At 37.4% G+C, this 16,002-nt stretch overlaps 1 protein-coding gene across 1 annotated transcript in view; it reads right to left on the reverse strand.

Annotated features, from left to right (window-relative positions):
• Positions 1 to 325: 325 nt before the first annotated feature.
• The window catches only part of LOC145690799 (uncharacterized), a 169,902-nt gene continuing 154,225 nt past the window's right edge, over positions 326 to 16,002 (reverse strand). Inside the window, exon 6 of the mRNA XM_081766089.1 lies at positions 326 to 460. The gene's annotated coding sequence lies outside the window, so the exon portion shown is untranslated. The remainder of the gene's footprint in view (positions 461 to 16,002) is intronic.

Here is a 16,002-nt window from a genome sequence, read left to right on the forward strand (position 1 = left end):
ATTACTTTATAATCTTTAATATCCCTACTTAGACAAGTAGTTCCATGGACAAGCAAGGTTTACATTGAAAGGAATGAATTCCCAGATAACATATTCATTTCTTGCACAATCAGCACTAAGATTACTTCATATGTAGCTTACCACAATAAACGGATACCTTAAGATAATCGAGATGTGAATTTCGGACATGCAGCGTAAAACAAAAATATGTCATCACAATAATCACAATATTTCTCTCAATTTATTTCACTATTTTCTGGACATTCTCTTCTTTAATACAGTAACGCAAGATCCGTTTCTGATTTTTACCATTTTTGAAGACATATTTGAGAGTCATCATACACACTTTAAATCATTCAAATATTTTAACACTTCTACTGAAACCTTTTAATATTGAAATATCTTCCTGTAGACAAATAGTCGTTGAGGGAAATTGATGTCGTCGTGATGTCATTCGTATCTGAAAAATAAAACAAAAATTACAGTCGTTAGCTATATGTAACTGGTGCCCAAATATTAATAATAGGGCAACCCAAAAGCATAAAAAAGCATAACAGCAATTTACACATATGGTTGGTACCTTCAACATTGTTGTGGTTTTCTAAAGATCCAGAAGAAACTAATTTTAAAAGCATAATTTTGGAAAATAAAGCATAAATCATAATTTAAAATATATAGCACAATTCTTGGAAAATTCTGTTTAACTGCAAGTTTAACATACTGTATTAATATTTTTAACCAATTTTTACAGTGCAAAACCTTTGAGAACATAAGAATGCAACAATGAAAAGTTTATGTGTATTTTTGTAGACTTGTCGATGTAATCCTTTGGCGTGGAGAAAAGAAAAAAGGAAAACAAGAAGAAAACTTTCCGTCAACAATGAATAAACAATAGTTTTATTCTAAGTGTAACTGCCCAGTTATGTATGATGATTCGAAATGTACAAAAAGAGCACAAGAACTCTACATGTGTACCTCTTGAACTTGAGCACTTTTGGTGGCATCTTTTCCTTTCCCTTTCTGCATATATGCACCTCTAAGGGACACACAAGTAATAAAAAAATGACTCGAGTAAAGCATGTCTCTTTATAAATGCATTAAGTAGAAAGTTTATTAAATATGAAAGAAACTGGTTACATAAAATATTCATAATCATTAAATAATCATTAAAATAATCATTAAAGAATCAAGCAAGGAAGAGAAAGTAGCGGGAAAATCACTAACATGAATTATGTATACTACTTTGCAGCATAACCAAGTGGTTAGCGTACCGAGTTACCACGCCGCAGATGAGGGTTGGAATTTTATCACATCTAATATTTTTTAATGTTTGGTTTGATATTCGATTAAAACATTATTGGAGAACAGATGAAAACTTCATACGCATGTGATATATTGCCAACTATTAACATCCAGCATATAGTGTCGAATTAAAGCAATACCTAGAGAGAGGCAAAGATTTAAGAAATAATAAGAAAGTATGACAATCAAAAGTCCAAAATATGAAAATATATGAAATTTTAATTAGTGTTGCCACGAGACGAGACAGAACCATTCGAGACGAGACAACCTGAAGTCTCGTGTCGTGGCAACACTAATTTTAAGATAAACTTTATCCAATTATGTCAATAAAAGTTGAAATTAATAAATTTAAGCAAAATTGTAATTTGATGTCCCACGATTCATGGTATTTATATTAAAGAGGACGGATGATTGATGAAAATGAATGATTATTGACGAATGATGATTCGTGTATAAGCTAAGTTCACTTTACCTTTCGTAGTATAATTCATATATAAAATATGGCAGCTACTTAATACGGTAAGTATATAATGATTACATACTATTTGCAATCAGTTAAATGCATTGTATTTTAGTACACTTATTTTGTTTCACAGCGATTCAATACACATCTGCCTAATATGGCGTCCTCTTGTATTATATTTTTAAGAAGCATAGATAAATAAGTCTGGCAACCACGGGCGTCTCTGGCGGGGGGACGAGGGGGACGCGTCCCCCCAATATTTTGAAGTACAAAATATTCAAAATTGTATTCTAATTTAATTTATTTACTAACGACAGAATATCATATAAATAATAATAATTATATTTATTTGGAATATAATATTCAGGCTGCGAAGAGATTGTAATCGAGTTCTTGATATACCTCAGGGGGTTCGTGAAGGTAAGCAGAAAGGTAAGAAATGGAATCGAAGTTAATAAACAGGTTGAGCTAGGTAGTACCATTTAAATCACTTTCTTTGATGTCCCCCCCCCCCAAATTTTTACATGCCAGAGACGCCAATGCTGGGAACAGACCTGTTACCATAGTAACCGGACTATTTTTCCTTACCGACAACTCAACAAATATCTATCAACTGAAAAATAAAACATCTACAAACAAAATTATTCATGACATTGTATCATTTTCTTCCTCTATTGCATTGCGAGTGCATTCGCTAAAGCAATTTTGCTCCTAAATATAAAATAAAATAAACGAGGAAGATATAGGTTATCGTTCTACGTGCATTGAGAATGTGGTAGGAAAAGTGAAAACGCACGGATACCGGTACGATGTTGCCAACCACAAATTTGTAATTTATTTATTGCTCCTCATATGGAAGTCTGACACCAATACTGAACATACTATGCGAGTTTCATTACACAATGTGAAACTACGTAAACTTCCGAACTATGTGAATGCAATATTCACATTTCAAATAGAACATCTATAACTATAGGTTGCAACAGAGGAATGAGATGAAAGATAGAACCTGTCCTTCAGATACTGACTCCCTATCAATAATCCATTACTCGTTGTGTCTTACTGTTTTGGCTCTGTGGAGCTTAACTTGAAACCGGAAGTTCTAATTGATGTCTATCACCTTCTGCTGCAATAAAGGACCAAAATCACAGGCAAAACATACTGCTGCAGTACTGAATCATTATAAAAAAGAGAAGAAGAAGAAGGTTATCGCTATCTATTTCCGTTTTACTCGTTATGTGATCCGTGTTGTTCCATGTGATCCGTAACCAAAAAATAGTAATGTTCGCCACTTCCAGTTTAAACAAATAGGTAAAAGTCGAGATAAAACATTTTGTTTGGACGCTGAATGTATCAAAAAATTTAAAAAAAGGCTTTTTGAAATCCCTTACAAACGTCTTTGGGGTACGAAAACAAGTATTCAAACCGGAAGTACTATTAAATTACAACTACTTCCGGTTTTGGCACTGTTGCGTGTGGTATGTTCTCTTCAGACGCTGAATTGACTGCTGGAAACCACTTGTCGCTATGTATGAGCGAAACCGTTTGGCTAAGAGCTCCTTTGTGGCTAAGCGGTTAACGTACACGCCTTTGGCGTGAGAGACCCGGGTTCGATTTCCGGCGGGAGCTCATATGGTTCGGATTCCACGTTAATCAGTAGGTCCACGTCTCATATAACCTCGCTGCTGAACGGTACGTCAACCTCAAACTCAACGAAATCGCTTATCACTATCTATTACCGTTCTTCCTCTATAGCAATCAACGTTGAAACAGGAAATGACTGATAACCACCACTTCCGGTTTGAATCGAGGTTTAAGAAAGAAGATGACCCTATTCTTTAGCCGCTAAATTGATTTAAAAAAGAACACTTCTACATAACTTTTATTGTTATTTGTTACCATTTATTTCTCCAGGAATCAACGTTGAAACCGGAAAATCATTTTTACCATTTTCGGTACTAGAGGAAAGCACATGTTTTTAAATAAACTGTATAATCTACTAAAGAAAAACGTGAAATTCTTATGTCGGTAGACACTCTTGCCTTCCCTTGGCATTTTCTAAAATGACCCTACTGCTTGTTACTTTTGGTATAGATTGTCCCAAAGGTAACTCTCTGAGACATGTGACTTGTGAAAAATCGCGTTTTTCTATGGTCCACCCATCCTCATAGCTTTTTCATTTACAGATCGAGTGTTCTTTTTTGCTGCTAGTATCTGAAATGCTCATTCTTTACATATACATATATAGAATAGTTATATAGAAAGTATTATATTTGAACCTCTTCTCCCCTTAGATAAGCATTTCAATTAAAGAGTAATGACAAACATTCGTAAACATTCGTCACCCCTTCCCACCCTCATGCTGATGGGGCTGAACTTGAAGTTACACGGAATCAGCTGTGTCACTATCCATTTCAACGACACCGAAAACTATGGATTAACCTTTAAATGTCGAAGCATACTACTGTTGCGTCAAGACTTTAAACATTAATAGCCCAGCTCTTAATTAAACCGGGAAAATAATTTTGGTATCAATTTGTTCTTGAAGGATGAGCTTGCCGCCGATACGCATTATATATATGTGGTGGTACCGTGGCAGAGAGGAGAAGGGTAAAGTACGTGTTTTCTTTTCTTTGTTTTCCCATCAGGGTTCTTTGAATAGCATTCCTACTCTTCCGGGTTGAATCATAAAAATTGTTATGTGAAACACTAAAGTACTCCACTACGTGGTAATATCTGACAAAAGTACTTGTTGCTTATATGGGGGGAATAGGGAGGGACAAAATTTGGCAATTTTTTGAATCTCAGTTTTTTGACGTAAATTACATTTATTTTCTGGTTCCGGTTCCATACAACACAAGATATATTTTCAGCGAATTAGTCTAGAAGCATGATTCTGTGTTCCATAAGCTATGGAATCTGTGTTTCATAAGCTTTACAGCGATGTATTAATCTGACTGTGATAATTACGGGGGTCTGCAACGGCCCTTCGAAAATGGTATAAAGGGCGTTGTATAAGAATTTTGTTCTGAATTTTTATTTCGCTTTGTATTGCAACACGGGCTAATAGCTTTTATATAATTGTCACGAGCGTTTGGCATACAAATTCTCTTCATTTTGTCAGTTTACAGTGACTTTAAGGATTCCCAGGGCCCCCCAAATTCTATTTTTTAAAGGATTTTTGTTTCCTTCTCTTCTACGAATAGGGCGGAAATTGCACAAGTGTTACCTTGCTGGAAACAGTGTTCCATAAGCTTTGCAACGAGATATCAATCATTAGAGGAGGGAGCACTAGGGTCCCCAACGTCAGTCTACAATTTCGTTCAAATCCCTGTCCGGTATATAAAGGTTAAACACTAATATCGGTTGTTTTTGAAATTTTTACGTATCATCTCTGCCCACCCAACTCCTCACCCTTTCTTTTCCTTATGGCCATAATTCAATAAAAGCCAAAGTTACTCATGGTCCACTTATGTACTAAAGTCATCGAATTCAGTCCAGCTGTCTTGGATAGGTTGGCCCTTCAACATCGCTATATTCATGTTTTAGACTTCCAACTACGCTATGCATAAATATCGAAAGTCTTATAGAACAGTTTTGTGCGTCCGTCCGTCCGTCTATCGAAAAGTATCACATGAAAAAAAAAAACAGTAAGCGATATCACAGTGCGGTTTCCTGCAATCAGTTCCGTCTCCTCCGTTAACTCTCTACTCACACTGAAAGTGGTTCAAATTAGCGATTTCCTGTTTCAAAATTTATCACCACAGAATGAAAACTGTGATAGTGAAAAGCGTTTTTGTTTCACACGAATTCAGCGACTAAAGACAACATACCACGACTATCCAGAGCACTACCAAAACTGCAAATGTTCGAAATTTACTATTACTTCCGGTTCCAATACTGATTCCTGTAAAGGAAAAACGGTAAAGGCTGTTTTCGCAATTGATTCAGACTCCCAAGAATAGGTCTATTTTCTTTCTTAGCCATTTATTCATTTATTTTAATGTTTTTTTATCGCCATAAAACAAAAACAGTAAGAGATAACGAGTAATGGTCTCTTGACATGGATACAGCATCCGAGGAACACATTCTACGAGTAATGGTATCTTGACATGGATTCAGCATCCGAGGAACACATTCTACGAGTAATGGTCTCTTGACATGGATTCAGCGTCCGAGGAACACATTCTACGAGTAATGGTCCATTGACATGGATTCAGCATCCGAGGAACACATTCTACGAGTAATGGTCTCTTGACATGGATTCAGCATCCGAGGAACACATTCTACGAGTAATGGTCTCTTAACATGGATTCACCATCCGAGGAAAACATTCTACGAGTAATGGTCCATTGACATGGATTCAGCGTCCGAGGAACACATTCTACGAGTAATGGTCTCTTGATATGGATTCAGCGTCCGAGGAACACATTCTACGAGTAATGGTCCATTGACATGGATTCAGCATCCGAAGAACACATTCTACCTGTAATGGTCTCTTGACATGGATTCAGCGTCCGAAGAATACATTCTACGAGTAATGGTCTCTTGACATGGATTCAGCGTCCGAAGAACACATTCTACCAGTAATGGTCTCTTGACATGGATTCAGCATCCGAGGAACACATTCTACGAGTAATGGTCTCTTGACACGGATTCAGCGTCCGAGGAACACATTCTACGAATAATGGTCTCTTGACATGGATTCAGCATCCGAGGAACACATTCTACGTGTAATGGTCCCTTGACACAGATTCAGCGTCCGAGGAACACATTCTACGAGTAATGGTCCATTGACATGGATTCAGCATCCGAGGAACACATTCTACGACTAATGGTCTCTTGACATGGATTCAGCGTCCGAGGAACACATTCTACGAGTAATGGTCTCTTGATATGGATTCAGCGTCCGAGGAACACATTCTACGAGTAATGGTCTCTTCGGCACGGATTCAGCGTCCGAGGAACACATTCTACGAGTAATGGTCCATTGACATGGATTCAGCATCCGACGAACACATTCTACGAGTAATGGTCTCTTGACATGGATTCAGCGTCCGAGGAACACATTCTACGAGTAATGGTCCATTGACATGGATTCAGCGTCCGAAGAACACATTCTACGAGTAATGGTCTCTTGACATGGATTCAGCATCCGAGGAACACATTCTACGAGTAATGGTCTCTTGACATGGATTCAGCGTCCGAGGAACACATTCTACGAGTAATGGTCTCTTGACATGGATTCAGCGTCCGAGGAACACATTCTACGAGTAATGGTCCATTGACATGGATTCAGCATCCGAGGAACACATTCTACGAGTAATGGTCTCTTGACATGGATTCAGCATCCGAGGAACACATTCTACGAGTAATGGTCTCTTAACATGGATTCACCATCCGAGGAAAACATTCTACGAGTAATGGTCCATTGACATGGATTCAGCGTCCGAGGAACACATTCTACGAGTAATGGTATCTTGACATGGATTCAGCATCCGAGGAACACATTCTACGAGTAATGGTCCATTGACATGGATTCAGCATCCGAGGAACACATTCTACGAGTAATGGTCCATTGACATGGATTCAGCATCCGAGGAACACATTCTACCTGTAATGGTCTCTTGACATGGATTCAGCGTCCGAGGAACACATTCTACGAGTAATGGTCTCTTAACATGGATTCAGCATCCGAGGAACACATTCTACGAGTAATGGTCCATTGACATGGATTCAGCGTCCGAGGAACACATTCTACGAGTAATGGTCCATTGACATGGATTCAGCATCCGAGGAACACATTCTACGACTAATGGTCTCTTGACATGGATTCAGCATCCGAGGAACACATTCTACGTGTAATGGTCCCTTGACACAGATTCAGCGTCCGAGGAACACATTCTACGAGTAATGGTCCATTGACATGGATTCAGCATCCGAGGAACACATTCTACGACTAATGGTCTCTTGACATGGATTCAGCGTCCGAGGAACACATTCTACGAGTAATGGTCTCTTGATATGGATTCAGCGTCCGAGGAACACATTCTACGAGTAATGGTCTCTTCGGCACGGATTCAGCGTCCGAGGAACACATTCTACGAGTAATGGTCCATTGACATGGATTCAGCATCCGACGAACACATTCTACGAGTAATGGTCTCTTGACATGGATTCAGCGTCCGAGGAACACATTCTACGAGTAATGGTCCATTGACATGGATTCAGCGTCCGAAGAACACATTCTACGAGTAATGGTCTCTTGACATGGATTCAGCATCCGAGGAACACATTCTACGAGTAATGGTCTCTTGACATGGATTCAGCGTCCGAAGAACACATTCTACGAGTAATGGTCTCTTGACATGGATTCAGCATCCGAGGAACACATTCTACGAGTAATGGTCCATTGACATGGATTCAGCATCCGAGGAACACATTCTACCTGTAATGGTCTCTTGACATGGATTCAGCGTCCGAAGAACACATTCTACGAGTAATGGTCTCTTGACATGGATTCAGCGTCCGAGGAACACATTCTACGAGTAATGGTCTCTTGACATGGATTCAGCATCCGAGGAACACATTCTACGAGTAATGGTCTCTTGACACGGATTCAGCGTCCGAGGAACACATTCTACGAGTAATGGTCCATTGACATGGATTCAGCATCCGAGGATCACATTCTACGAGTAATGGTCTCTTGACAGGGATTCAGCATCGCAGGAACACATTCTATCTTTGATCTTATTCCTCTATTATAACCAGTACTTAAAGATGTACTTCAAGTTTAAGTACTGAATTTGCATAGTTCGGGAGTTTTACTTTCAAACTGTGAAACGATAGAAAAACCCGCTCTTAAACCGGAAATGTTCATAATTGCCGAAAAACAGTTAAGGACCATATAAACCTCATAGGATTTATATTAAAGTTTTTATATGAGCAGCAATTAGATAGGATTTAGTATTAAGATTTCTAGGCTTTCGGGATCTATGGTCATATTAACCCGTCATGTTAGATGACGTCCCTCGGCGAGCACATTATCCGGGAAAAGAGAAGGAAGAAAGGATTGGGGTAGGAAGGAAGCGGTCTGGGACCTATATGTTAGGTACCTTCCCGCATTTGCCTGGTATGAATGAGGAAAACCCAGAAAAACATCATTCATGATGGCTGCTCTGTAAAAGCTTTTTACATTTTTTCGACCGAATACTCCCACCGGAAATTATGGTTGTCAACTCTGGAAAATAAAATTACTGGCACCCCCTCAAAATTCCTTATGATATTGGCCTAACTGTGAAGTATCTCTTTTTGGACCCATCCATGGGAAAAAAATGTACTATCGTAAACAAAAGTGCATTAGCAACTATATTCAGCACATACTTTGTACATTCTCTAATAAGCTTAATAGATGCACTGTGCTTATTAATCCTTACGTGAACTATATTGTAGTAACTGAAGTATATTGACCATTTTATTGTATTTACCAGTAACTGCCACTTCATTAAAATTATCAAAACAGATGAATGAAAGTATATGAATCATTACATGATAATTTTAGATTTACAAATTGAAATTCACTTTTTAAACTTCAACTTCAACTACAAACTTCAACATTGAAGGATTCCTATGTTCCATGTTTTATTTTGGATTACAGATTTCAAAATACCGGTCATAAAGGGACTGGTAAGGAGTTTGTACCGGTCACCGACCTTAATCAAAATAACAGCAATATTTCCAGCCAGGCCGGTGAAATACCGGCCAGTTGGCAACCCTACCGGGAATCGAAACCGGGACTGCTCACACCGAAGGCGATTCCCGATAGGGTTCACCTTGGGTGTGAGCAGTCCCGGCTTCACTGGGGCACGCAAATAGAAACGAAATTAAAACAAAGATAAATTTACTGGACTGTTTTCATGAAACCTTTCGTCGGGGTTCCGTCCGTTTATTCTATTGAGAAAAACTCACCAAGATTGACCGACAGCCTTATAAAAAAAGTATCAACATGGTACTCATAGACATGTATATCCCATGGGATATATGTGACCATTACAGACATTTTGCTGTAGGTCTTGCGGCGGTCCTTTTGTTAAATAATAAAAAAGTAATTTGGAAGGGACGTACGCACGCGGTGGATCCTCGAGTCTAATCACCCCCCCCCCCGAAATCCCGATTTTTATACAAATTTTGACTAATTTTAAGGACGGTTTTACAAATTTTAATACAATTTGTCCTCATATTGAATTTGATCCTCCTCGAGAAGCTTTCCATCCCCCACGAAATAAATTTCTGCATACGTCCCTGGATAGGATGAATTACATGTTATCAGGCAACAGCAGAATCTTTTCAAATATTCTTGCTCTTATGTTGCTGATTTTGATAGATTTTTCATAAATTGCTCCTTGGTTTGGCTTCAATTTAGCAAACTGGAGAAGGTCATGCTTTAGGGAAACTTGAATTGGCAGTGAAACAAGAAACAAATCGCATGAAACAGACATTAATCTTTGTAGTCTATTTGTCGTTCTGATGTTGCCTCTACTTTATATCGGTCTTTTTAATAGTTCTAGATTAAAAATATAAATCATATATTAAATTTCCTACTTAAAATTTCCGTATTTTCCTGTATGGTAGATATTTTCAATTTATAAGCACAGGAAACAAAACTACATTATGTATTATCGTCTGTCTACTTTCCTCCCATCTGCGACAGAAATCCGGGTAAAATGAGCCGGGCATAAAGGGAATTCGTAAGGACCTAGGTTCATCTTTTGGTCAGATGTTTCTCCAAGCCGTCTATGTTTCTATGGCCAGGACCGTACCCAAGCGTTCGCTGAGTATTCATGAAAACAGATTTCCACCTGTCGTACAATTCTCGGTCAGTTGTCTCCTAGCCAATATTTCAACCTACGACCACTTTATCAGGTTCCATGGTTGCAGCATCTCAATGAAAATAAGTTTGTAATTTGATTTGATTTGGTTTTCAGTGTAGCGTTCCTTTCAACAGTGAAGCTATATAAAACGTGGACTTACAGCGTAACGTGGGATCCGAACTTTATGAACTACCGCTCGGAATCGAACCTAAGCCTCCTACGCCAAAGGCGTGTATGCTAAACACCTAGCCACGAGAGTTCAAGTTTCCTATTGCAACACACACAGTCCACTAAGCCTTTCGAGACAGGGTGGCCAAAATGTCACTAACGGTATGTTATTCCTGTATCAACATTATTTAAGGTACCATGATGATTTTTACTATGTCAAATATGGTTGGATCATAGTTTATGATGATATATTTTTTCTTGAGTGTCGAATTTCCCTCTGATCCCTCTGGCCTGAAAGAGTCCATAACCAGAAGTTCGAGGATTTTCGAATTTCCTTTTTTTTTAGTTTTTTCAGTGTAACTTCCTTCGTTTGAGAGAAATCTACTTAGGACTTGTCAGGTATATACCTCATATAGATACGTAATTCTTTTAGATCAATTTGAACAACTCACAATTAGTGTTGCCAATAAGGGAAATTACAATTTTTCTGTCAACAAATTCGAAATTTATGTTTATAAATCCATTCTTATACCTACAAACGGAAGTCAACGTACGCCAGTCGAACAGAAGTTCTTACTGACGAAAGGAAGAACAGATCGTTACAATTGGGTACTTAGGGGGCTCATGAAAAATTTGAATTTAGACCCTAAATCTTGATTTGTTTTACTTTTTAAATCAAGTTTTAATTACTAGCTTTGTTTCTTAGATATCGACATGATACTTGTAGGAAACATTAGTAGACCTAGTGTTCAAAACTTTATTTTAAGATGATTTGAATCTATCTGGGAGCAATGTTTCCAGCCATTGAAAATGTTAATTCAATATTTTAGGGGAAATTCGGAAAATTTTCCATTTTCTCTCTTATTGGCTACATTCAAACAAACGTATCAGCAACACTCATCTTTAGCCTACACAATGCACCATAGAAAGTTTCACTTGAATAGTTAGGAGAAGTACAGTTGAGGTTTACAGTAGAACTTGTTCTCTAAGTGGAAAGTAATTAATTTTTTAAAAGGTAAAATGAGGTATTTTTTAATGACATGCTTAGTTTATTAAATATTGACATGATACTTCTAGGAACATGAGTGGGGTACCAAAGTTTCTTTTAAGATAGTTTGCGTCTGTCTGGTAATAGTGTTTTCAGCAGAGAAAATTTTAATTCCCGATTTTAGATGAAGAATTCGGAAAATATCCAAGTTTTCCCTCTACAATTTCATCTTATTGGCCACATTGAAATAAACTTACCAATATCTGAAAGTCTCGTCTTTGACCAACACAACGCACCATAGAAAATTTCAATGAAATAATTAGGGAAGCTGTAGCACTGCATAACTCTTGATTTTTGCTTCTGAGGCGAAAAAAGTGTCAAAATTTCGTGTGTACGATGGGAGAAATTTTTATTCTTTCTGGCTTCGTGTGGCAGCCAATACTTCACGTTTTCACTGTGCGTTCTAGATACACCAAAGAATTTTTGAGGTGACTTGGACACATGTAGAAACAGTGGTGCCAGCTCCAAAAATCTTTAAATTCGGTTAGGGGATTTTTTTTGTGAGTTTTCACTCCTAGATTTCCTTCCCAATGTCAACACTGCAATCGAACTTATGCCATAAAATTGCTACACCCTTCTTCCAAACAAACAAACAAAAAAACAATTGAGTCAGTACTCTTTGAGTTATAATTCATTAACTGAAAGCCTACGAATACGCCAAACATCGCCCTGTCTGGAAAGGTTAAACGAATCGTAATGGTCCTCCGCCCTGTAAGTATAGTAACGGAAGACCCCCGTGACTTTCGAAACCTTGGCTTTATTCATGGAATAAATACTACTACTAGAAACTCCTACCGGACACATGGCTCAGGCGCCTAAATTGTCAAGTAGGCAGGCATCAAAACTTAGTATTTTATCTATGCATATAATAAACCTATAGTTTAGTTCAAAAAATCAGACCATCAACATTCCTTTTAAAAGTCCTATATTTTTAACCACAGAGAGAATTAAAATAATGTAAATGCTTATCTATTTTTAACCAATTTAGATCGTCACAGTAGCCTATTAATATTTGGTTGAGTGGTTGCAAAAGTATAGCGTTTCAGAAATAACTGTGTGGGCAGATTTTTAAAAATTATATTGTACAGTTAGCGAAAAAAGTTCTTTTCGTTTGGTAAAATCTATTTTGGAAAAATGACCTGAAATTAAATCTTTGAGTTTTACGTCTAGGCAGGGGCGTCATTTAGGGAGGGCAGGAGGGGGCAATTGCCCCCCCCCCCAAGAGTTTGAGTAATACATATACTTTAATCGATTGACTGCTAATATACTAGTACAAAACGTGAAAGTCTTCTTATGTCGGTGGTGCTCTTGACCCCTCAAGCGAAGTCTGAAATGACGCCCCTGCGTCTAGGCCGGCTAAGCTAAAGGAGACGGTTATAAGAAATAAATAAAATGGTTAAGAAAGTGGAAGGAAACGGAAGAATCCCGAGAAAGCCCACGCACACCGTGTTTGTCCACCACAAAGTTCACTTGGTGCGAGTTGGATCGAACCAGAGACCCTACGCACAAGAGCTGAAAATTTAGTTTTGGGAATAACGGTGCTATGGCTGGAACGTAGAGAAAATTGCATTCTTTTTAATTGTCCTTCCATTGTAAAGTTACTTAACGAAACTAATTTTATCAAACGGAGGGAACTTTTGTCGCTGACTGTACATATAATCACCTCAAAACTAAAGTTAGTGAGATTTCAAGCAAAATATTTTTATTAAAATATGTTTAAAAGTAAATGAGCGCTTTATAACATGTTCTGCGTTTTAAAATAATTATGAACTCAAAACTTAACCCACAAAAACCCAAAAAATTTTTCAAGTAAGAATTTTTGAACAAAACTTTCATGGTTCACTAAATGAGAGTCTTAGAAAACAGAAATGTCAAAAAAAAAAAAAAAAATGTTTTTGAATGTATTGGAAACCCAAAGTGACACCTATGACTCAGCGAGGAACAGACGTAGTTTACAACTTTAATTTAGTACATGAACAATTACTAGTTTATCAGAGTAATTATTGACCCTTTTAGATACAGGAAAAATAAATTATTAGGGAGTTAAATACTTACTTATCATAGGAATAAATAAAATATATCAGGAAGCTGAAAGGCGCTGGAGAACTCCATGAGCCACATGCAGCTACTGACAAGAAAACTTAAAAAATAAAATTGCTAAAACCTGAAGAAAAGGAACGAAACAAAGCTTGCTTGCTACAAAGGTTTATGCGTGGCTTATAAAGTAAAATGGGTATTTGTGTAAAACGTTTGAAACTAACTTTATAAGGTGAACAGGAAATCAATGTTACACCTGTGATACACTGAGGATTTGTGGGTTAAAGAAGAAAGAACAAAGAAAGAAAGAAAGAAAAGGAAAATAAATACTTAAAATTCGCTGAATCCTTTTTGCCTATGCGAATAAATTCTAGCTGCAGTCCTAGGAATAAGCATGAACTTTCCTTTCAAAATCGGAAGCAAATCACTGAAATAAAGTTTTTAGAACTTTTAGAGTAAAACGAGTGTCTCGCTTTACCCACTTCGTCTCGTATGAGGACCCTGCCATTATTCTGTTAGTTTCACAATGACCAACATTTTTTGGAAAATTTAGTCTTGAAGTAACTATATTCGGAAGGAAGATTTTAATCATATGAATAAAAGATGTAAATTATGCTTACCAAGTAAGACAACGTAATCGCACGAATAACTAGGTTCACATAACACTTCAATAACAATATAAGATGAAACATGTGAACAGTATATTATATAGATAAGAAATCGAGCTGATACGCTTATCATTGCAAATACTCTACATACAGACCCAATTCTATTTTATTTATTTTCTTTTAAAATAAAGATAATTGCTGGTGTCATGCACAGGGGAAGCGAGCGAAAGGTAATTTCTCAAAGTTGGGGCAAACAATTGTGATTCTTAACCTTCACAGATTTGAACTCCAAGGAATTGGTATGATTCTTATAAGCCTCACACGAAACATGAAATCAAATCTTTCAGTTTTACGACCATTACCAGAAAGCTCATTACCAGAAAGCTCATCTGGCGCGCATTGGGATCAAACCAAGAACCCCTAAGCTCCAGAGGTGAATGCTGTATCACTGAGCCACCGGGGCCCAAGTTCATTTTTTTTAAACGTTCGTAGCCCGACTTCTAAGGTTGATTTAAATTAAGCCCTTTATCTTACCCGATTTCAGCCTCAAAGAATACGTCATATTGTCAAGTCTCGAAGAAGGACTGGTAACTTTGGGAGATGATACACATTTTTCTTAAGATGAGAGACACATTTTTCTTTTCTTTCATCTTCAGTGTTTCCCACTAGATGAGAAATGACGTAAGATTGTCTCGTATCGTAAATTTTGTTTTAAAAAAAAATCGTCTCGATTCTCGAAGAATTCTAGTGTCGTTTTCAAAATGTATAAAATTTAGACCCCATTTTTTTCGTGATCTCATCTAAAAGTGATCAGAATTTTCCCGCGTCATGAAATGTCTATAACGGGTGTAATATAAGGTTTAAACTAATATATTATTAGAGTATGCAGTGCAATTATTGCCTGATATGATTAGGAATTAGATTTCCGGGCTTTCGGTATCTATAGCCACGATAACCCGTCACGTTTGAGGGATGACGTCCCTCGGCGAAAGGGGACGAAGAAAGGATTGGAGAAGGAAGAAATCGCCTTGCGACCTGTATGTTAATCCGTTATGTTCTAGCGTGACCATATTGTCACAGTACATAGCGTTCTATATTCCAAACTGTAGGTGCCACTACTTCAGTGTTATTATTCTCATATCTTTACCTAGTTTTCGCAGACATATGGCTTAGCACTCTAATGTATTTCGAGTGGCTTCTAGTGTAAAGTCCTCTAGCGGTAGCATTTGGAAGTTTGACTTATTTTCCCTTCCCCAGAAATGTCAGCTCCTAAGAGAGAAACCGTATTATTCTTTACCTTTCCTATTTTGCAGTTTTATTTTACCCTGTCACTATTTGTACTAGAAACATAAAACTTTAACTGTGTTTTGTGTCTTTTATTGTTTCTTCTATATTACCATAATAAAGAGGATTTTTATTTTACGTGACCATATGGTTACGCTAGGCCTTTACGAGTACATTTGCTCATTATGTTAGGCATCATTACACTTATGCTCCAAAGTTTCA

This window comes from Thermobia domestica, chromosome 7 (assembly GCF_964235325.1).
Source record: "Thermobia domestica chromosome 7, izTheDome1.hap1.1, whole genome shotgun sequence".
Taxonomy (NCBI): Eukaryota; Metazoa; Arthropoda; class Insecta; order Zygentoma; family Lepismatidae; genus Thermobia; species Thermobia domestica.